This window comes from Giraffa tippelskirchi, chromosome 1 (genome assembly GCF_054371585.1).
Source record: "Giraffa tippelskirchi isolate mGirTip1 chromosome 1, T2T-mGirTip1v1.2.pri, whole genome shotgun sequence".
Lineage (NCBI taxonomy): Eukaryota > Metazoa > Chordata > Mammalia > Artiodactyla > Giraffidae > Giraffa > Giraffa tippelskirchi.
In genome coordinates, this window is record NC_137275.1 from 73,527,938 (window position 1) to 73,550,478 (window position 22,541).

Below are 22,541 nucleotides of genomic sequence, written 5' to 3' on the forward strand. Positions count from 1 at the left end.
TTAGTGCAGTGTTAAATCACATAATTACAATAGCAAATACAACTGGCATAAACAAGTGACAGTGAGAGCAGAAGTCTGGTGGCCTTCCAGAGGAAGAATGAAGAGTATTAAGTTATCCACATGTTGATTGAATGAAGACTGGTTAAAACAGCTTCTTCTGTTTTTATTAAAAAATTGAAATACAGTTTTGATATGCTACCAAGCAAGAAGTATGAAAACACTAAACAATCTGAGGGATCAAGAAAAGTTTCCTGAGGTACATAGGGACTGTGATTCATGTATATTTTGGTTGATTCTGGTTTCTCATTGTTAAAATCATTGTGATGTGATTTGTTGTTAAAATATTGTGATGGATATTCTTGAGATTCTATCCCTGCACTTTTACTAGATTATTTCTTTGAGATAGATTTCCATGAGCAGAACTCATGTTTGTTACAGGTAGATTCCCATAAAAAATATTAGGAAAATTGAAAGAAAGAGACCTGGAGAATATTTATCAATTAGTTAAAAACAACCTAATAAACAAGATATATGGAGGTCCTAACTTGTTAACTACAAAGCTTGCCATTTTAAAAGGCATTTACTACAACTCTCTTCTATAATCTGAACACTGGAACAGTTTCAAGTGAGCAACTCTCATAGTTGCTCTCATTGTCTCATAGAGACAATGGCGTAATTACTTTCAAACCATAGTGGCATAATAACAGGCCCAGGCTGTCAGCTCACATTATAACTTGAATGGACCTATTTGAAGTTACTTGCTATATTCTGAGCCTCCGGGGTAAGAGGATACACCTGGAAAAGGCTCCCAGGTTCCTCGAGGCATTAGAGAAACAAGCAGCTCTCTCACAGCTCACAGGCCAGTAGCACCAATAAGCACACCAGCAGTTCTCCCTGGTCTGTCCCTAATCTCACGGGAAGCCTTTCTCTTAGTTGTGGAACCTTCAGAACATGAAGCAGAAAGACCTTCTTGTGAGTCTTTGATGTCCTTATCAGGAATAATGTTGTTCCAAGTCTTGTGAGGCAGGGTGTCAGAGAAAAATTTCCTGAAAAGCTGCTGAATCTTGACCAGCTAGCATATAGCTTTACCCCCTTAAACTTCATGCTCTTGTTTTGTTAAAAATGCAAGTCCAAGAGATTATTCAGTCTTTTACAGCTTGTGTAATTGTACACTTGGCAGTTGCTGTCTTCACTTTATAAAAGCCATGGTAGACCAAAAATAGCCTTCCAATAGGTGTCAGATCCCTGGAACCTGTGATGCTATAATACTTTATTTGGAAAAAGGATCTCTGCAGATTAAGTGTATTGAGATGAGATAATCTTAGATTATCTGGATGGGCCCCAAATCCAATGACAAGTGTCCCTTGAAGAGAAAGGCAGAGCGGGGTTTGAGACAGAAGAGAAGAAGATGCAGAAAAGAGGAAGGTCACGTGAAGATGAAAGAAGGGCTTGGAGTTATGCAGCCACAGGCCAAGGAACACCTGGAGCCACCAAAAGCTAGAAGCGACAGGAGAGAGTATGGCCTTGCAGTCACCTTGATTTTGACTTCTGACCTACTGTGAAAGAAAAAGTTCTGTTTGTTTTTTTTAAATAGATTTCAGGTGTACAACATTATAATTCAACACCTGTGTGTACACTACCACGTGATCACACCACAAGTGTAGTTGTCATCCATCACCATATATTTGGTGTGTGGTAATAGATAGCATGCACCCATCGCACCCACCCTCTCTAACCCCTTTCCCCTGTGGTAACTACTAATCCATCCTCTGTGCCTATGAGTTTGGTTTGGTTTTATTTTGTTTGTTCATTTGTTTTGTTTTAGATTCCACATGTGAGTGAAATCGTACAGTATTTGTCTTTCTCCATCTTAACATTTCTTTTTTTTTTCATCTTTTTATTTGAAAATACATTGAGACAAGAAAGTTATAAAGCAATATACAGTATCCCAAGTATGTTAAAATTTTATACAACCAAGGTACAGATATCCAACCAAGTAATTAGCATTGTTGTAGTTCCATTGCTGCTGCTGCTGCTGCTAAGTCGCTTCAGCCGTGTCTGACTCCGTGCAACCCCACAGACGGCAGCCCACCAGGCTCCGCCGTCCCTGGGACTCCCCAGGCAAGAACACTGGAGTGGGTTGCCACCTCCTTCTCCATTAACATTTCTTTTAACATAATAGCTTCAAGGTCCATTTGTTGTTATTGTTCAGTCGCTCAGTCATGTCCGACTCTTTGCAGCCCAGTGGACTGCAGCACACCTTTACCATCTCCAGGAGCTTGCTCAAACTCACATCCATTGAGTCGGTGATGCCATCCAACCATCTTGTCCTCTGTCACCCCCTTCTCCTCCTGCCCTCAATCTTTCCCAGCATCAGGGTCTTTTCTAATGAGTCGTCTCTTCGCATGAGGCGGCCAAAGTATTGGAGCTTCAGCTTTAGCATCAGTCCTTCCAATGAATATTCAAGACTGATTTCCTTTAGAACTGACTGGTTTTATCTCCTTGCAGTCCAAGGGCCTCTCAAGAGTCTTCTCCAACACCACAATTCAAAATCATCAACTCTTTGGTGCTCAGCCTTCTATATAGTTCAACTCTCATATCCATACATGACTAGTGGAAAAACCATAGCTTTGAATATACGGACCTTTGTCAGCAAACTAATGTCTCTGCTAAGGTCCATTTATGTTGTTCCAGATGGAAGAATTTCATTCTTTCTCATTGGGAAGTAGTATTCCACTCTGTGCATCTTTATTCATTCATTTATGGACACTTAGACTGTTTCTGTGTCTTGGCTATTGTAAACAATGCTGCAGTGAACATAGGGATGCATATGTCTTTTCAGATTAATGTTTTCATATTCTTCAGATAAAAATCCAGAAGTGGAATATCTGAGTCATATGGTAGTTCTATTCTCAATTTTTTGTGGCATCTCATATTGTTTTATGCAGCAGCTACACCAGTTTACAGTTTTACCAGCAGTGGGCTCCCTTTTCTTCACATCCTCAACAGTATTTATTTCTTGCCTTTTTTAGTAATATCCATTCTAATAGGTGTGAGATGATATCTCATTGTGATTTTTATTTGCATTTCCCTAGTAATTAGTGATGTTGAACATCCTATGTACCTATTGGCCACCTGTATATCTTCTTTAGAAAAATATCTATTCAGTGCCTCTGCTCATTTTTTAGATCAGATTGTTTGTCTTTTTGTTGTTGAGTTGTGTGAGATGTTACACATTTTGTATGTTAATCCCTTATCAGATGTATGATTTGAAATGATCTTCTCCCATTCAGTAGGTTGCCTTTCCACTTTGATGATGGTTCCTTTGCTGTACAGAGTCTTTTTAGTTTGATGTAGTTCCATTTGCTTATTTTTGCTTTTGTTTCCCTTGCCTTTAGAGTCACATCCACAAAAATATCACTAAGGTCCATGTCACTGAGGTTACCACCCATGATTTCTTCTAGGAATTTTATGATTTCAGGCCCTACATTCATGACTTTAATCTATTTTGACTTAATTTTTGTGTCTGTTATAAGACAGTGTCTAATTTCAATCTTTTGCATGTGGCTGTCCAGTTTTCCCAACACGATTTACTGAAGAAACTGTCATTTCTCAACTATATGTCAGGACTTTGCTTAATCACTTCTAGTGATAAAGACACCACACTCCTAATGCAGGGGGCACAGGTTTGATCTTTGGTCAGGAAACTAGGATCCAGCATGCTGCACAGTACAGCCATGTAAATAAATTTTTAAAAATAAATAAAACTGTGTTCCTTGCTCCTTTGTCATGAATTAATTGTCCATTTATGTGTGGGTTTATTTATGGGCTCTCAATTCTGTTCCATTGATCTGTGGTTCCATTGATTTGTGCCAGTACCATATGTTTTGATTACTATAGCTTTGTAGTATAATTTGAAATCAGGGAGTGTGATACCTCCAGCTGTGTTCTTGTTTCTCAAGGTTGTTTTGCTCTTTGGAATCTTTTGTGTTTCCTACAATTTTTAGAATTATTTTTTATAGTTCCATGCAATATGCCATTGGAATTTTGACAGGGGTTGTATTGACTCTATAGTTTATTTTGGATACTATGGACATTTTAACAATGTTAATTCTTCCAAGCCATGTACATGCAACATTTTTCCATTTATTTATGTGTTCTTCAGTATCTTTCATCAGTGTCTTACAGTTTTCAGTGTACAAATCTTCCACCTCCATGGATAAATTTATCCTTAGGTATTTTGTTCTTTTTGATGCAATTGTGAATGGGATTATTTTCTTTATTTCTCTTTTTGTTAGTTCATTGTTAGTGTACAGAAAGGCCACAGATTTCTGTATATTGTTTTTGCATCCTCTGACTATACCGAATTCATTTATTAGTTCTAATGGGTTTTGGTGGAGTCTTTAGGCTTTTCTGCATATAGTATCATGTCATCTGTGAATAATAATAGTTTTTCTCCCTTTTTGACTTGCCTAATTGCTGATGACTAGGACTTCCAATATTGTGTTGAATAAAAGTGGCAAGAGTGGACCTCCTTGTCTTGTTCCTGATCATAGGCAAAAAGCTAAAAGCTTTTCACCATTGATAAAGTTCTGTTGTTTTAAGCTATGAGTTTGTAGTGATTTGTTATAGCAGCCATGGGAAGTGAGGCCACTGGCTAACTTTCAGAATATCCTCTTCATCATCAAAGGCTTCTTCCTTCTCAGACCGCTAATGAGGTTCTTGCCTCTGATAATTGTCAGAATCAACCAGGCAGCATTTTTAACAAAAAATTAGACCAATGAATTAAAACCTTTGGGTGAGGTTCAGGCAATTATGCATTTTAAAAACTCCACTGATGACTATGACTTTAACCTGACTCTGATATCACCACACTAGGCCCTTGGCCTTTGGTCTATCTAATAGGTCCATGTCCGTTGCCTGGTCCTGAACTTGCTCTGTCTGGTAGCAGAAGATTGAATGAGAGATTCTTATTTCTCCTACTTCTCTAGGAGGTCTTTAGGCCAGTACTGTTCAAATGTTAATATTAAACACAAATGGCTAGGCCTACCTACAGCACATCTTGTTCAGATGATCATAGAATTAGCATTTTTAACCAAATTCTGGTGATGCTGCAGACTCCAATTTGAGATAGCCTTTAGTATTCTTAGGGCTCTCTCTTTTACCTTCCCCCCGTTTGAACTTCCAGCAGCTTCTAGCATAGTGCCCTGCTCTCAATATTAATAATATGAGTTGAGTTACTTTGAACTGTTAAACCCTTGATGACAAGGACCTCGCCTTATACTTTTTAAATATATCTTTAGCACCTCCATTAATGCCAAGACAGAGGGGGTGCCAGTAGGTGACATATTAAAGGGTGGGTGTGCCAGCAAAATTCTCATCCATAAGTGATACAAATGCATCACTGGGTGCCAGCATATCACAGGAAATGCAGAAGGATGCCAAAATGGTAGAATGCCCCCACCCCCACCCTTAAGGGAGGTATTGCACAATCCTTACTGGCTGTTTCCAGTTGCAGGTGTGACTTGGAAGGGGTTGTGAAATAGTGAATGAACAATAAACTGCTTTGTGAAGGAGGGCACCACTGGTTAATGTCAAGGCTTTGGTTTTGCTGAGTAAATACGCAGGTTTGGGGCCAGAGCTGAATTGCTCCAGACAGTAAAAGAAAGATTAATCTTCTCTCAGCAGTTCTGCTCCATCTTTCTCCTCATGTTGCATTCAGTCTCTTAAATAGGCATTGACCAGTTACAGGTTTGAAGGAGTGACCGATGTTAACCTGCTAGGTCATCCACGTGTCTTGGTCTAGCTTTGAGGTCTGCTGATGATTTTGTTATGATTAGAATTACAGAAGCATTTGTGGGTAGAGTAAGGATTTATGCAGATAGGATATGGGGGGTGGGTAGCATGAGTAGTGATAGCTTTATATTTTGGAGACAAAGTTTATTTAAATCATAGTTTGGGGTAAATCAAATGAGTTTCAAGGACATGAAAAAGAACCTGTTACTAGTTTTTGTCCATTTTCTTTCCAGGGTGGGCTGCCCTTGAAGCATACCCACCCCCAAACATCTGCTTTTCCCTGCACTTGCAGGCTCGTTAATGGGCATTTCCCAGAGAGAGACCAGAAATAGCAAATTCCACTAAAAGGCTTATTATTAAGTACAATACAGCTCTTTATGTGGGGGAAGGATGGCCTCTGAATAGGAGTTCATTAGGGCTGTGAGCTGGAAAAAATGGGTCAGTTTTCTTTTAAGGGAGAAATTAATACAGCAAGCAAGAGCCAGCAATACTGTGACATTCATCCTGCACAGCTTTTCCTCTTCACGCTGCCAAGTGCATCTGTCCAGACTTGCTATTCCTGTCCTCAGGCCCCTGGGGCAGGGCCCATTTGTCCCGAAGAAGCCTATCAAATTGTCTGGCGACAGCCTAAATAAACATGAGCAAGGAGATTAGAACTGAGTAGAGGGGGTGTGTGTGTGTGTGTGCGCGCGTGTGCGCACGTTCACGCATCCTGAATATAATCTAAACCAGGAAAACAAAAGTTAATCAGTCACTCTTTCACTGATCTCTTTCCCCTTTGTTGGATCCTAATGTCAGTTCCACAGGAGGTGGCTTCTAGCCAAGTCCATGTGGTGCTGTCCCCATAGAAGGGCTGATAAAAGAAGCTTGCTTCAGAAAGTGTAAGAGGTGAGTGCTTGAAAGGACCATCCAGTGTCCAGTATCCTCCTGGCAAATTGATACACAGGGCTGGGTGGGCTCTTGGTAGCTGAGGTTGACTAGCGCTGAGCAAGTGGGAGTTGGGAAATAAGCATCCTATTGAGAGTATCTGGGGACACAAAATCCAGAAAGCTTAGAAAACATAGGTGTGAATCAGGCACATGTCTGCAGTAGGAGAGCTGGTCAGCTGTGTGGACCAGGGCAATGAGGGGTTCCAGAAGGTGAATGATTCAGAATTCAAGAGAGCTGTCAGAAAGAATTGGATGTTCTGCCCAAATTCAGCAAGATGCCCAGCTAGTTGATGATAGACATGAGGACTCAATTCTCCAGAAGGAAGAAATTGGCAGAGGGCTAGATTCTTGGCAAATGACAGAGAATTTAAGGAGCTTGTAAGACATTCAAGGAGGAGAGGTCTTGCTCTACAGTGGATGTCTAGTTGTGCTAGATTGGATTTTGCATTATTGTTCAGTAAATATTCACTTATCCCTAATGCCCTCCTGTACCCTATGAGCAGAGATTCTGTCCTCTTCCCATTGATGATGCGCTTCTTAGATTTGCTTTGGTCTGTGGAATGTTAGTGGAGAAGGAAACAGCAACCCACTGCAGCATTCTTGCCTAGAGAATTCCATGGACAGAGGAGCCTGGTGGGCTACAGCCCATGGGGTCACAAAGAGTCGAACATGACTGAGTGACTAACACACATACACACACATGGAACGTTAAAGTGTATACACAGGCAGAGGCTTTAAATGTGCTTGTGCAGTTTGATGATCACCATGAGAAAAGCATGTGCTGACTGGCCTCTGCCCCTACAGCCTAGTGCTAGTGAGCAGACCTTAATCCAGCTCACAACTCAAGCCAAGCCCAGACCATACAGGACCTGAAACGCAAGGTAGATGCACTCAGCCATGCCCGACCACAGTTTCCCTACATGAGAACGAATGCTTCTTGGTGTAAGTCATTGAGTTTGGGTGGTAGTTTGTTATGCAGCATAATTGTGGGCAGTCCCTGACTGAGACTGTAGGGCTGGAATTCAGAAAAGATATCTCAACTCGAGATTCAGTTTTAGAAATTATCAACTCTTAGAGGATAGTCTGTTTATTTACTTATTCATTCAGCAAATATTTAGTAAAGGTTGATTCTAGACTGGGTTTTTATTCATTGGTATGGAGGAGACTGTCCAAGATCCTCATGGAAATAGGTCTCTTGGCAACTTTCCCAGGGAGAATTTGCAGAGCAAGAAAGTGCTCTCAAAAACAGAGCCTTAGGGATTGCTAGCCCATAAAAGAGACTCTGACAAATTCTTCTGAATGTACCAGGAGACACAGGTGAAGGTGGTATTTCATCAGGGAGAAGAGGCCTTCAGATGGGAGTGTTAACTGGTGGTTGGTGCAAAGACAGAAGGTGGGTTGGGGTCTAAAAAAAGTCATTATAAGTGCTCTTTGATGGCCTGAGGGTCATTAGAATGATGGGCCAGGGTTGGGTTCTGACAGTCATGTGTTTACTTCTGCATTAGTCAGCTTGGGCTGACATAACCAAATGCCACAGACGCTGTGGCTTGAACATCAGAAATTTATCTTCTCACAGTTCTGGAGGCTCAGAGTTCAAGATCAGGGTGCTGTTAGTGTGGGTTTTTTATGAGGGATCTCTTCCTAGCTTGTAGACAGCACCCTCTTATTCTGTCCCCACATGGAAGGAAAGACATCTCTGGTGTCTCTTCCTGTTTGTATAAGACACAAGTCCTGTCAGATTAGGACACCACCCTTATGACCTAATTTAACCTTAATTACCTCCTAAATGGCCCTCTTTCCAAACACAGTCACACTGGGGGTTAGAGGTTCAACACAGGAATTTTGAAGGGAACCTAATTCAGTCCTTAATAGTGTCAGGAGACTTTGTTCTGGTTCCATCCTTACCACTGCTTAGACCACCCCCTTGAACTTTCCCCAGGACTCCCTATCTTGATCTAAAAGGCACAGTGCCCACCTCATCTACCTGCCTCAGGATTGCTGCAAGGAGAAAGTAAAATACAAGGAGATACAATTCCTTGTATCTCTATCTCCGGGGCACATCAGGGGTACAGTCAAGGTTTCCTTAATTGCGAAGGGGATCCTGGATAACCACCTTTACCAAATTCTGCCCTCTTTCCCTGTGGGTCCTAGATGGGCATCTGTTTTCATGTTGGTTTTTCATGCCTCTTCCCTGCTGTTTCTGCTTGCCTTCTCCATGTGTCCTCCTTTGGAAGAGGGGCACCTTAGAATTTGTATGTGAATTCTTTATAAACCATGCATGTCATGATATTCTGAGATGTTTAGAGGTCACAGTGTGATGTAGGGAAAAAGCCCTAGCTATGCAGTCAGCCAGGCCTGGATTCATATCATGGGTCAACCACAGACTGTCAAGAGCCTTAGAAAGTTACCTAACAAATTACTTTGATTCCTCACCTGACAAATATTGAAAGCAGTACCACCTAGTTGTGTGGAAAGTGAAGTGTAGAAAGTGTGGAAAGTGTTAATCACTCAGTTGTGTCTGACTGTTTGTGACCCTATGGACTTCAGCCCGCCAGGCTCCTCTGTCCATGGAATTATTCAGGCAAGAATACTGGAGTGGGTAGCCTTTCTCCAGGGGATCTTCCCGACCCAGGAATCTAACCCAGGTCTCCTGCATTGCAGGCAGATTCTCTCTGTTCCAGCCACCAGGGAAACCCAGCTGTGTAGAGATGGCAACTAAAAGACATAGCAAATGGATATAAAACACAACAGTGAATGGCTGAAAATTTCCTTGACTTAACTTTAAGAACCTGGATGCCTGGTATCCAGCTTTGAGCTACTTGCTGAGCTATGATGCTCTGCAGTGTGACACCCCTCCCAACGTTGCATCTGGCCTGCTGCCCCAACTGCTGTAGAGATGGTCCTTGGGAAAGTAAAGGTGATCTGGCATTGTCCACCACTTGGCAATGTCTCCAGAGGCAGGAAAGCACATCAGGGCCTTGAGCTGATCCCTTAAGGGAATGAGTCCAGTGGAAGCATGGATGTGGAGCTAGAGGGGTCTTAGAGAAACAGAAGCCAGCCCCCTGGAAACCCAAAAGGTGGATGATGCTGGGATTCCCACTGTATGTTTACTGGAGGTTCAAGTCTCATTTCCTTTGAATCTCAGGGACTGGATAGGATGGAAGCCACCTAAGTGTCTATCAACAGATGAATGGATAAAGAAATATGTGTGTATGTGTGTATGTATATAAATATACATACATACACACACAATGGGAATTTTACTCAATCATAAAAAGAATGAAATTCTGCCATTTGCAACAATATAGATGGACCTAGACGGTATCATGCTTAGTGAAATAGACAAAGAAAAAGGCTTTATATTAACACTTATATGCAAAATCTGAAAAATAAAACAAATAAATGAATATAACAAAACAGAATCTGACTCATGGATATAGAGAACAAACTAGTATTGCCAGTGGGCAGAGGAAAGGGAGGAGGGACAAGATAGGGATAGGAACCTGAGAGACACAAATCTACTATATATAAAATATATAAACTACAAGGATATATTGTACAGCACAGGGAATATAGTCAATATCTTATAATAACTTTATTTTTTTATTTTTTTATTTTTAATAAATTTATTTATTTTAGTTGGGGGCTAATTAGTTTACAATAATAACTTTAAATGGGGTATAATCTATTAAAATATACTATTTGTACACCTGAAACTAATGTAATACTGTAAATCAACTATACTTCAATAAAAAAAGGATAGGATAGGATGCCCAAGCTGATCGTGCCCAGGCTTATACTGCCTCTGAGGAAAGATAAGCTGAGTTTAGTCACAGCTTCAGAAGTTTGCTCTGTAAATCAGCTCCAGAGCTGTGGTGGTTGTGGTATGTACTGTTCATACTGCTGCAGAAGATTTGTGTCATCTGCACATGTAAAGTACATTCACCCCAGAAGGCATTAGAATTCAGCAAAATCCATTAATTCCTTCCCATATTCCCAATGTGTCTAAAAATCTCCTCTCTATACTACAGAACAGCATTGACCTGTTTCGTGGCAGTGTTTTTGAAAACAGAGCTTGGTGTGGAACTTGGCAGTTTCGTGAAATATTTCACACATAAAAAAAAGCACATTGTACGTTTATGCAAAGTACAAAAAATAAGGATAAAATGAGCACATGTATTTACTATTCAGCTAAAGCATCAAGACATTATAAATGTGTGTCCCTCCCTAGTTGTATTTCTTCCCCTTCTCCCCAGAGGTAACCTCTGATCAAAATTTTTTATTTGTCATTTTCTTTCTTCTCTTTAGGGTTTGCTACATTTCTCTACACACTAATAAACAATATTTGGGTTTTTAAAAAATTTTTATATAAATGGTATGTTCTTCTTGAACTTGTATTACTACTTATTATTGAGAGTTTCATTTTTAAACACAGATAAACTGAATTTAGGGCTTCCCTGGTGGCTCAGTGGTAAAGAATCCACCTGCCAATGTAGGAGATGAGGGTTCAATGCGTGGGTCAGAAAGATCCCCTGGAGAAGAAAATGGCAACCCACTCCAGTGTTCTTGCCTGGGAAATCCCATGGATAGAGAAACTTGGCAGGCTATAGTCCACGGGGGTCACAAAAGAGTCGAACACTACTTAGCTACACAATAACAACAAAGCTGAGTTTAAAATGCATTATTGTTACACCTGTGAGTAGTTCTGAACTGACCAAAAGAGGCTGAACCACTTTTTCTTCACGTTTTTCAAATTATCTTTTAGTCCTATTTGTATTAAGCTTACTTGACATTTTACTCCCTTAAATCAGGCAAGTCATTCCAGTGGAGAGAAAATGAAGTCCAGCAGCAGCACCAGTGTGTAGCGTAGGGAGCCACAGGAAGAAAAGCATGTGGTTGTGATCCCTGCACCATTCGCAGCTGTCACTCAGGCCTCCTCCCACTAAGTGCCATTTAACGGCCTCCAAGAATCTTATTTATCACCCCCTTCACTTCACTGTGGGAGCACCCTCACTTATGCAATAAAAATGACAATTCACCCTCCTGCAGATGCTTCAACAGGCACCAGGGGTCAAAGCCATCTCTTCCTCTTGCTTTGGAAAAAATTGCACCTGTCACATTTCTGAAACAGATACAGAAAAAAAAAAAAAGAAAGCCAGTCATCAAAATTATCTTTACAACAACAGACAGCTCCTTGGCTATAGAGAGGCAGCTTTCTGGCTGAGTTGGTTCTAGAACGCATGCGCCCATACTGAAAGCAATTGTGGGCTGTTTGAAATTTCAGCTAAATATATTGCAGTCACTGATATTGAATAAATGATTACTGATGGCTAAATTGATGCTAAATTTATCGTGAGATAGTGCTGCTTCTAAAAACATATAGGCTAAGTCCCTTTTAAGATGACTTGTTATCTAAATATAGCACAGAGTTAAATTAGTACTGTCTAAAGGGGGTAGGTTTTAGTCCCATCCATTCCCAGAGCTGTTGATGACCTGGAGATGATTTAGTTGATTTTCCCAGTTCACACACTGGAGAGTTGGGAAGCTAAGGGGCTTCTCTGAGGTCACACAGCTGGTAAGTAGCAGGAGAGGGTTAATCTTTAGCTTTGGTTTTGGTGTAGATTTGGAGGTCCTGTGAGACATTCAAGTCAGGTGTCAAGGAGGCAGTTGGATATTTTTTATGGTCCTATAGGAGAGAGGTCAGGGTTTGAGTTACAGATTTGAGGGTGAACAGTGTTAAACATTTCACTCCCACATATTTCAACCCTGATTCTGCCAAGTGCTACAGAGGCTGGAAAGCTTAGAATCGTTATTTCTCAGAATCCCTTACAGCTGGATTTCTTGATGTGATTCTGGTGATACCAATCATGTGCTCCCCAACAAGACATTTGTTGTCATTTTTATATAACTTCTACCATGAAAGTTTCAAGCATATTTACAACATTTCAGTACACTGTTTCCCTGTTGCCCAGCTTTAACAATGATTAGTAACTTCTGCTGTTTGCTTCATTTAAACCCACATCTACTCCCTGCTTCTGTATTATTTTAAAGCAATCTCAGAAGTATTTCATCCATAAAAATTTAGGTATGTATCTTTGGAAGATAAGTATCCCTTTTGTAGCATATCCTTAATATTCAATACCATTATCACACTGAAAAAATTAACAGTAAATCTTTCTCGTAGTAGTTGTATTGTTTCATAGTGTTGTCTCATAAAATTCTCACCATTTTCTTTTCAGATCAGGATTCCAATGAGGACTTATATATTGCAACTCAGTTGATAAGTCTTTTAGGTTTCTCTTAATCAATAGTTTCACATACACACACACACACACACACAGAAACATATTCCCCTCCTTTACTTGTAAAAAAACTGGGTTATTCTAGAGTTTCCAAAAGTTTGGATTTTGCCAGTTGCACCCTTGATGCCTTTTTACGTGTTTTTCTGTCACTTACATTTCCTTTAAAAATGGTGGTTCCGTTTACAAGACTGATTAGATTCAGGTTCAATTTTTTTGGTAAGAAAACTTCATAGTGCTGTGAACTTCACAGAAATCCTTCAAAGGGAGGCAGAAGGGTCAGAGGCAGAGTAGGAGATGTGGTTATGGAAGTAGAGATTCAGGGGACTCGAGGAAGCGTCTACATACTACAGAAACTTCATAGTGGCCTCTAGAAGCTGGAAAAGGCAAAGAAACAGATTCTTTTCTGGAGCCTCTGGAAGGAAGGAATGCAGTCCTGCTGACACCTTGCTTTTAAGTCTTCTGAGTCCCAGAGTGCGAGATAATAAATTTGTGTTGTTTTAAGCCACTAAACTTGTGGTAATTTATTACAGCAACAATAGGAAACTAATAGAGTAGGTAAATAACAGCTTAGCCACTCAGTCATGTCCAACTCTTTGTGACCCTATGGACTGTAGCCCGCCAGGCTCCTCTATCCATGGGATTCTCCAGGCAGGAATACTGGAGTGGATTGCCATGTCCTTCTCCAGGGGATCTTCCCAACCCAGGGATAGAACCCACGTCTCTTATTTCTCCTGCATTGGCAGGCAGGTTATTTACGGTTAGCACCACCTGGGAAGCCCAGAAAGGCTTTTACCCGTCTCCAAAATTATAAATTAATATAATATATGAAATAAATATAACTAAATTAATCCATGGTTTCTTCTAATATTTTTATGGTTTTATTTTTATTTTAAATTGTTACTCTATCTGAGTTTAGTTTTGATATGAAGAGTGAAGTGGGGATTCCAGTTTATTTCTTTCCAAATGGTTAGCCAATTGCTCTGTACATTTATTGAGTAATTCTGCCATTCCCCATTGACTTGAAATGCCATCTTTACCATTAACTTAGCAATCAGGACTCTCCTCTGTTCTAATCATCTATCCATTTCATATTTAGGATAAAGCTATTTAATTATTATAATTTTATAATAAGCTTTGGGCTGTATTATAAAAACTACTGATAGGGCTAGTCCACTCTTGCTACACTTACTTTACAAAATAGTTCCTGGATTTTCACTTTTTAAATTTTTGATGTGGATATTAGAATCAGCGTGTCTGGCTCTACCCAAAATCCTGTTGATATTTGTGTAGGATTGCTTATGTAGGACTGCATATGCATTAGTTTAGAGAGAATTTACATATTATAGTATTAAGTATTCCTATTCAAAAACACAGTAGGTCTTCTCATTTACTCTTATGTCTCACAGCTTTCAAGTTTTCTAGATCTAAATTCTACTCATTTCTTCAATTTGTTCCCCTGTGTGTTGTGTATATTTGGGGCTATTGTAAATAGAATATTTCCTCCCTTAACCTTTCTCTGCTGGTTATTTTTTATAATTGGGAAAACTATTGGATCATATATTTTAATCCTAGTCAATTTTTAAAGGCCTCCAGACAGGAACAGCCGAAAAGCTCTTTAGGCAACCAATCCCAGCATTTAATAACCTCTGAATTACACAATCGTAGAAATTATTGACAACAAAAGAGCAGATTTTAGTAAGTGGGAAAATTGCCTTATTTAAAAAATAATGCTGTGTTCCATTTAAATACATTTTAGATATTTTATTTGAATAAAATATACATACAGAGCAGTTTTAAAAGCCTGTTTTAATAAAACTTGGTCTTAAAAAATTCAAGCTGATTCATTTATTCCTAAGACTTTTGTGCTAGGTTAGGAATAACCTGAAAGTGAAAGTCGATCAGTTGTGTCCGACTCTTTGCGACCCCATGGACTTTATAGTCCATGGAATTCTCCAGGCCAAAATACTGGAGTGGGTAGCTTTTCCCTTCTCCAGTGGATCTTCCCAACTCAGGAATCGAATCGGGGTCTCCTGCATTGCAGGCGGATTCTTTACCTGAAGGAACCCCTGATAACAATGAGGAGACAGGTTCTATTGAGTGTGGCATAACGGAGGAGGCATTGGAGGCCTGCAAGGGGTGCAGTGTAACCCACAGGAGGGACCTCTGTGGGGTAGGGGGGACAAAACATCAGGGTAGAGGTCAAACAGATGTGAGAGGAAACTGCACCAAAGCCCAGCTACCAACGTTGAAAGGACATTTTGGTTTTGCTAACTGAAGGACGAACAAACAAATTTAAAAAGCCTGCAAGCAAATTAGTAGTAGTTGCTCCCTTCAACGGAGAAGGCAATGGCACCCCACTCCAGTACTCTTGCCTGGGAAACCCCATGGACGGAGGAGCCTGGTAGGCTGCAGCCCATGGGGTCTCGAAGAGTCGGACATGACTGAGCGACTTCACTTTCACTTTTCACTTTCATGCACTGGAGGAGGAAATGGCAACCCACTCCAGTGTTCTTGCCTGGAGAATCCCAGGGATGGGGGAGCCTGGTGGGCTGCTGTCTATGGGGTCACACAGAGTCAGACACGACTGACGCGACTTAGCAGCAGCAGCTGCCTTCAAGGGCAAATCTCTGAGGTTAAGAGAGGAACTCAGGAGTCAGTCACACTGCCTGCCAGTGAAAAAGACGTGCATTGCTTTCATCTTCACTGTTCTTTTAATTTTAACAAGTGCAGCTATATTGGATTCAGTATAGGCCAAAGCTTATTTGCAATGATATTAGATTTATGATTGTAGCCCTATATCAGCCTGAAAATTCATTTGCAATTCTCGTTTACATGCCTGACTTGTAGAAAGTGTCTTTATTTCTTTTTATTTTTATAACATGTGCAAGTTTTAAATAGTAGACATTTGGGATAACCTGGGCATCCTCTTGAGGATGCACACAAAGGGCTTCCCTGTTGGCCTAGACAGTAAAGAATCTACCTGCAGTGCAGGAGACCCAGGTTCGATCACTGGGTCAGGAAGATTCCCTGAAGATGGCTACCCACTCCAGTATTCTTGGCTGGAGAATTCCACGGACAGAGGAGCTTGGCAGGCTGCAGTTCATGGGGTCACAAAGAGTCAGACACAACCAAGGGGCTAACACTTTCACTTTTTCACTTATGAAGTGGAGCCACTCTTAAAAATGGGAATGTGGCCTACTGAGATCCCCAGAAGTTTCTTCCCACCTTAAGAAGGTGGCTGTCTGTGAGCAAAACAAAACCCAAAAGAGTTCTTATTATTTGTTTATTCATCCATCTAGTTATCGGCTGCCCCTCTATTCACCTGTCCCATTCACTCACTCACCCCACCTCCCATCCATCCTCTTCGTCACGTCTTCACCCATGCAGCTTCTGACCAGCCCCTCCTCCACCCATCTGCCCTACCCTCCACCTTCCAATCCATTTACTCACCCATCCACCCATGTCAGACATTGGTTTGAAATCCCTCTTGAAACTTCAGTTCCCAAACTCTTGTTCTTTCTCTTGTATTATGGAACTCTCCTCCCAGCAGGGTACGGTGACACTAGTTCCAAGAGGCCCTGCCTCTCCTAGCTCCCTGCAGTTACTGGTACTGGACACCTCCAGGCTCAGTCCTGCCCACTCTGACCCAATGAACACAGAGCCAGTCATTGTGTATTAAGAACTTCCGTTACTATTTATGGTGGGCTTGGAAGTCATCTGCTTCTCTGAGCTCCTGACTCCCCCAAGGAACAGCTTCTATCCCACTGTTCCTCTACCTTTCTGGACCTGCTTGTCTGGATCTGGAGGGTCCGAATCACCTATCCAGACTCCCTGATTTCACTACATCTCTTCGGGACTCTGTCTGGGGCTCCCGGAAAGCCAGTTGGATGCAATTGTGGAAAACACTACAGTCTTCAACATCTAAAGGTGTGTTATCTCACATAACAAGAAGTCAGGAGGTAGAGCCTCTGCATAGCTGGTAATTCAGTGTCTCAAGGATGTCACCACAGGTCATGTGCTTGCCATCTTCATCTTATGCATGTCAATGTTTTCCTCCCCCAGAGTTCCACACTGGCTGTTCCAGGCAACACACAGAGACATGACATCTCCTGAAGAAGGACATTTTCTCCTTTGTGCTTCTTTTTATTTGTAAGGAAATCTTTCCCAGAAGTCCTTCAGATGCCTCCTTGGGTCCTCTTGGCCAGGACCGCATTCCATGCCCAAACCAAAATGAGTCATTGATAAATGAGATAAAACTATAAGGAAGACCTGACTTAGACCAGGCATAATTTGCCATAATTCACCTCCTGAACACATGGGAGGGGACAGCTGAATGAAACTGGGTTTTTGTTGACAAGAAAAGAGGCAGAAAAGGATGTCGTATAGGCACTATTGAAACTTGGACTTACAGCTCTGTGTTTTTCATTAGTCAGGGGCTATTTTCTTCCCAGGGGACACTGGGTTATCAGAGGCTACTCCCTATCCCTTGGGGCTGCTGGGGGCGGGGGGGGGGGGACACCTGGTGATGTCTGAAGCCATTTTTGGTTCTCACGGTAGAGTAGAGAGGAGCTATTGGCATCTGGGATGCTGCAGTGTCAAAGTGCCAAGACAGAAATCTTCCATTAAAAATATGAGAAGGAAGCATGATGAACTGAAAGAATAAAACTGCTTTTATGAAGGTTAAAATGATTTTTACACATTTTTCTACACATCTGTGATACTTATTTGTAATGTCTTAGTGGCATCTCTGGGAATCAAGGGCCATGGGATGAAAAGACAACCATGGGAAGTAAATCAGCAATTTTTGCCAACAGACTTGTAAAGGTTAAAGAACAGGAAACACACAACAATGGTGAGAGTGTGGTGATGTAGACATTTGTTTAGGCTGGTAACAGTATGAAATGTTCTCATTGTTCTCAAAAGCAGTTTGACAATGTGTTAATAACTCTTAAAAACTTTCTTATTCTTTCATCCTCAAATTCTCCTTCAGAGAATTCATCCTAAGGGGAAAATCCAAAGTGTGAAAAAAAGCTTTAATGCAATTCTGTATTCTAAGCACCATTATTTATAATGAAACATTGAAAATGGCTTTAATTTCCAACAATAGGTGTATATAGCAGTAAAATATGATAGAGGTACATGGTGGAATTTTATGTCCACATTAAGCATGATGTATATGAACAAAAAATCACATAATGGTAAATGCAAAAGTGAGGAAATGAAATTGATTGCATACCATGATCATAGTTATGAAATAAATATCCTAAAACATATACATATGAAAGCAACCTTGGGACTTCCCTGGTAGTCTTGTGTCTTAGACTCCATGTTCTCCATGTTCAGCCCCTAGTCAGGGAACTAGATTCCACAGCTGCAACTAAAGATCCCACATGCTACAGCTAAGACTTGGCACAGTTAAATAAATAAAATATTTTTTAAAAAGGCAACCTGACAGGAAACACATCCAAATGTTAGCCAAACTATTTCTTTGTACCAGTGGGGATACAGGTGATTTTTATTCTTTGTTTGTCTTTCTTAAGGTAATGCAACTATGTTTATTTAAACTTATTTTGTTCAAGGCAACAGATACTAAATGTATAGGTTGTACAACAACTCAATATTTAGATCTGTTTCTGTTTCTTTTTTTTTTTCTAATACCTTCTGTCTTCCTTTTTCCTCATTTCAAAAGTTTTCCTGAACAAGGTACATTGGCAGTAAGAAATTTATAGATGTACTTCAGAGCACCCTTAAACCTCTAAAATTGTAAGATATATGTACTCTTTTTTTGAAAAGAGTCTTTTAACTAGGAGTAATTTTTTAAAATAATGATTATTTTGATTTATTTCTACCTTAATCCTATACTGTTTTGATAATGAGAAAGAAAATCATTTTAAAAAGTTTTACAGAGGATTGAAGCGCAAGGAGCAAAACCATATGTCAAATTCAAGGACAACTATGGACCAATGTTAGGGACTATCAGTGGGCCAGAGGATCTTGGTCCTCACTTCTGAACTGGGACCAAGGAGCTCAAATGCCCTCACTGATAGATGGGTCCTTTGTATCTGGCTAACCTTGAGAGACAATAGAGGGAATCCCTATTGAGAGACAATCCCGAACCAATTAGATGCTCATTCCTGGGGCTGTGAGAAGCCTCAGAATACAGCATGCACCTCAGGGAGCCAGAGCAGAGATCCCGAGGCATCACAGAGAGCTTCCAGTCTAGTGCCATTCTAAATCCAGGCCCCTGTTATGCCACGAAAGAAAAAGCAAGTAGCATTTACTACTTCTGACTCTCAACTTTCTGTTGACCTTGTGTTTTCTCAAGATAAGAAGGCTGTTCCCTAAACTTCTGTGGTGATGTTCTCTGTTGATATCACAGGTGTTGAAAGTGAAGTCCAAGGTGGTAACTGAGATAATCTAGATGGTCCGCATTCCTTCCCTTGGTCTTCTCTTCCATTGCCAACCAACTCCAGGACTCCTCCGTTCCCCAGTCTAATGTGATCTACATATACTGAGAGTGTCTTCTCCATGTTACTAGCTGGGGGACAAATTCCTTCATATTTTTTATGGCCCACTGCAGGAAATCACCACTTTTGAGAAATCATCTTGGCCCACCCTGGCCTCCATCATGCATGCAAAGTTAATGACTCTGTATAGCTTCTCACAGCACACTGTAGGTTCTCAGTAAATAATCATTGTAAAACTTAAGAAAGAATGTAGATTTTCTTCATAATAAGTTCTCATTTCTCAGTTATTCCGTGAACTAACAGCATCAGTCATAAGGGAGTTTAATGAAAAGGCAGATTCCCAGGGTCTCCTACCCTTCTCTTGAGTGAAGCTGTCTTTGGGTTGGGTCCAGGAAGCTGCCTTTTATAAGATACACCCAGGGGACTTATCTGCACACTGAAGTATAATAAGCATTGGCTAAGGTAAAATGAAGCTTCAGGCCAGCTTTCAGCCAGTCTCTGAAATGTCTATAGCCATCTGAAACTTTGCTCAGAATTATTTACTTTGCTTGATAAGGCATTACCAAAAGGGGGAGGGGATGGGTAAAAATCAAAAGAAGCAATGAACATAGGCTCCAAATAGTTGTGGATTAGAGACCTAAATGCTCAGCCATTTTTATCTTCTCTCATGAAACAGGTGTAAGCTTGTAGTATCCCTCAAACAGATAGAGTTTTAGAGCTGCAATAAATCCAGTCCAACTCCCTTGATGTTATATTGGATCCAGTCCAGAAATCCAGTCCAATTCCCTTGATGTTATATTGGATCTTCCAAAACATGAACACCGAGACAAATTTTGACATGGAGGAGATTTATTGGGAGAAGTGTCTGAAGTATGGGAGAGGGAACAGGACTAGACAGGGAGCACCTACTGACTGTGCTGCAGGTCTGACACCTATAGAGGCAAGAGGGAAGGAACAATTGGGTAGAAAAATCCACAGGCTTCAATCTAGCTAAGAAAGGGTCTTGGTCAGGCTGATGAGGGGCTCCTGAGCAGAGAGGGCACATTAGAGGAGTCTTGTGTTGGTTAGAAATAGCCCAGTCTTGTTCATCCCTCTGGGCTTAGTTGTTAGTTAGAAGCAGCTTTGTGAGGGTGGGGGGTGGGAAAGAATCATTGCCTTGGTGGGACTGTCACAGTGAATCTAAAGGTACCAACTGACTATACTCCACACATCAAGTTCTTGGAACGAGAGAATTTTACAGTGGACCCCTGCCATGTGCTCCCTATCACAGTTAATATAGTTCAGTTCAGTTCAGTCCCTCAGTCATGTCCTACTCTTTGGGACCCCATGGACTGCAGTACCCCAGGCCTCCCCGTCCATCACCAACTTCCAGAGTTTACCCAAACTCATGTCCATTGAGTCGATGATGCCATCCAAACCTCTCATCCTCTGTCGTCCCCTTCTCCTGCCCTCAATGTTTCCCAGCATCAGGGTCTTTTCAAATGATTCACCTCTTTGCATCAGGTGGCCAAAGTACTGGAGTTTCAGTTTCAACATCAGTCCTTCCAATGAACAGTCAGGACTGATCTTTAGAATGGACTGGTTGGATCTCCTTGCAGTCCAAGGGACTCTCAAGAGTCTTCTCCAACACCACAGTTCAAAAGTATCAATTCTCTGGCGCTCAGCTTTTTTTATAGTCCAACTCTCACATCCAAACATGACTACTGGAAAAACCATAGCCTTGACAAGATGGACCTTTGTTGGCAAAGTTGTGTCTCTGCTTTTTAATACGCTATCTAGGTTGGTCATAACTTTCTTTCCAAGGAGTAAGCATCTTTTAATTTCATGGCTGCAGTCACCATCTGCAGTGATTTTGGAGCCCCCCAAAATAAAGTCAGCCACTGTTTCCACTGTTTCCCCATCTATTTGCCATGAAGTGATGACAAATAGACCAGATGCCATGATCTTAGTTTTCTGAATGTTGAGCTTTAAGCCAACTTTTTCACTCTCCTCTTTCACTTTCATCAAGAGGCTCTTTAGTTCTTCTTCACTTTCTGCCATAAGGGTGGTGTCATCTGCATATCTGAGGTTATTGATATTTCTCCCGGAAATCTTGATTCCAGCTTGTGCTTCATCCAGCCCAGTGTTTATCATGGTGTACTCTACATATAAGTTAAATAAGCAGGGTGACAATATACAGCCTTGACATACTCCTTTCCCTATCTGGAACCAGTCTGTTGTTCCATGTCCAGTTCTAAGTGTTGCTTCCTGACCTGCATACAGGTTTCTCAAGAGGCAGGTCAGATGGTCTGGTATTCCCATCTCTTTCAGAATTGTCCAGTTTATTGTGATCCACACAGTCACAGGCTTTGGCATAGTCAATAAAGCAGAAATAGATGTTTTTCTGGAACTCTCTTGCTTTTTCGATGATCCAGCAGATGTTGGCAATTTGATCTCTGGTTCCTCTGCCTTTTCTAAAACCAGCTTGAACATCTGGAAGTTCACGGTTCATGTATTGCTGAAGCCTGGCTTGGAAAATTTTGAGCATTACTTTACTAGCGTGTGAGATGAGTGCAATTGTGCGGTAGTTCGAGCATTCTTTGGCATTGCCTTTCTTTGGGATGGGAATGAATACCGACCTTTTCCAGTCCTGTGGCCACTGCTGAGTTCTCCAAATTTGCTGACATATTGAGTGCAGCACTTTCACAGCATCATCTTTCAGGATTTGAAATAGTTCAACTGGAATTCCATCACCTCCACTAGCTTTGTTCGTAGTGATGCTTCCTAAGGCCCACTTGACTTCACATTCCAGGGTGTCTGGCTCTAGGTGAGTGATCACACCATTGTGATTATCTGGGTCGTGAAGATCTTTTTTGTACAGTTCTTCTGTGTATTCTTGCCACCTCTTAATATCTTCTGCTTCTGTGAGGTCCGTACCATTTCTGTCCTTTATTGAGCCCATCTTTGCATGAAATTTTCCCTTGGTATCTCTAATTTTCTTAAAGAGATCTCTAGTCTTTCCCATTCTGTTATTTTCCTCTATTTCTTTGCACTGGTCACTGAGGAAG

At 41.0% G+C, this 22,541-nt stretch overlaps 1 protein-coding gene across 3 annotated transcripts in view; it reads left to right on the top strand.

Moving 5' to 3' along the window:
• FAM184B (family with sequence similarity 184 member B) overlaps nt 1–22,541 on the top strand; it is a 161,803-nt gene that overhangs the window by 44,743 nt on the left and 94,519 nt on the right. The window lies entirely within an intron of this gene.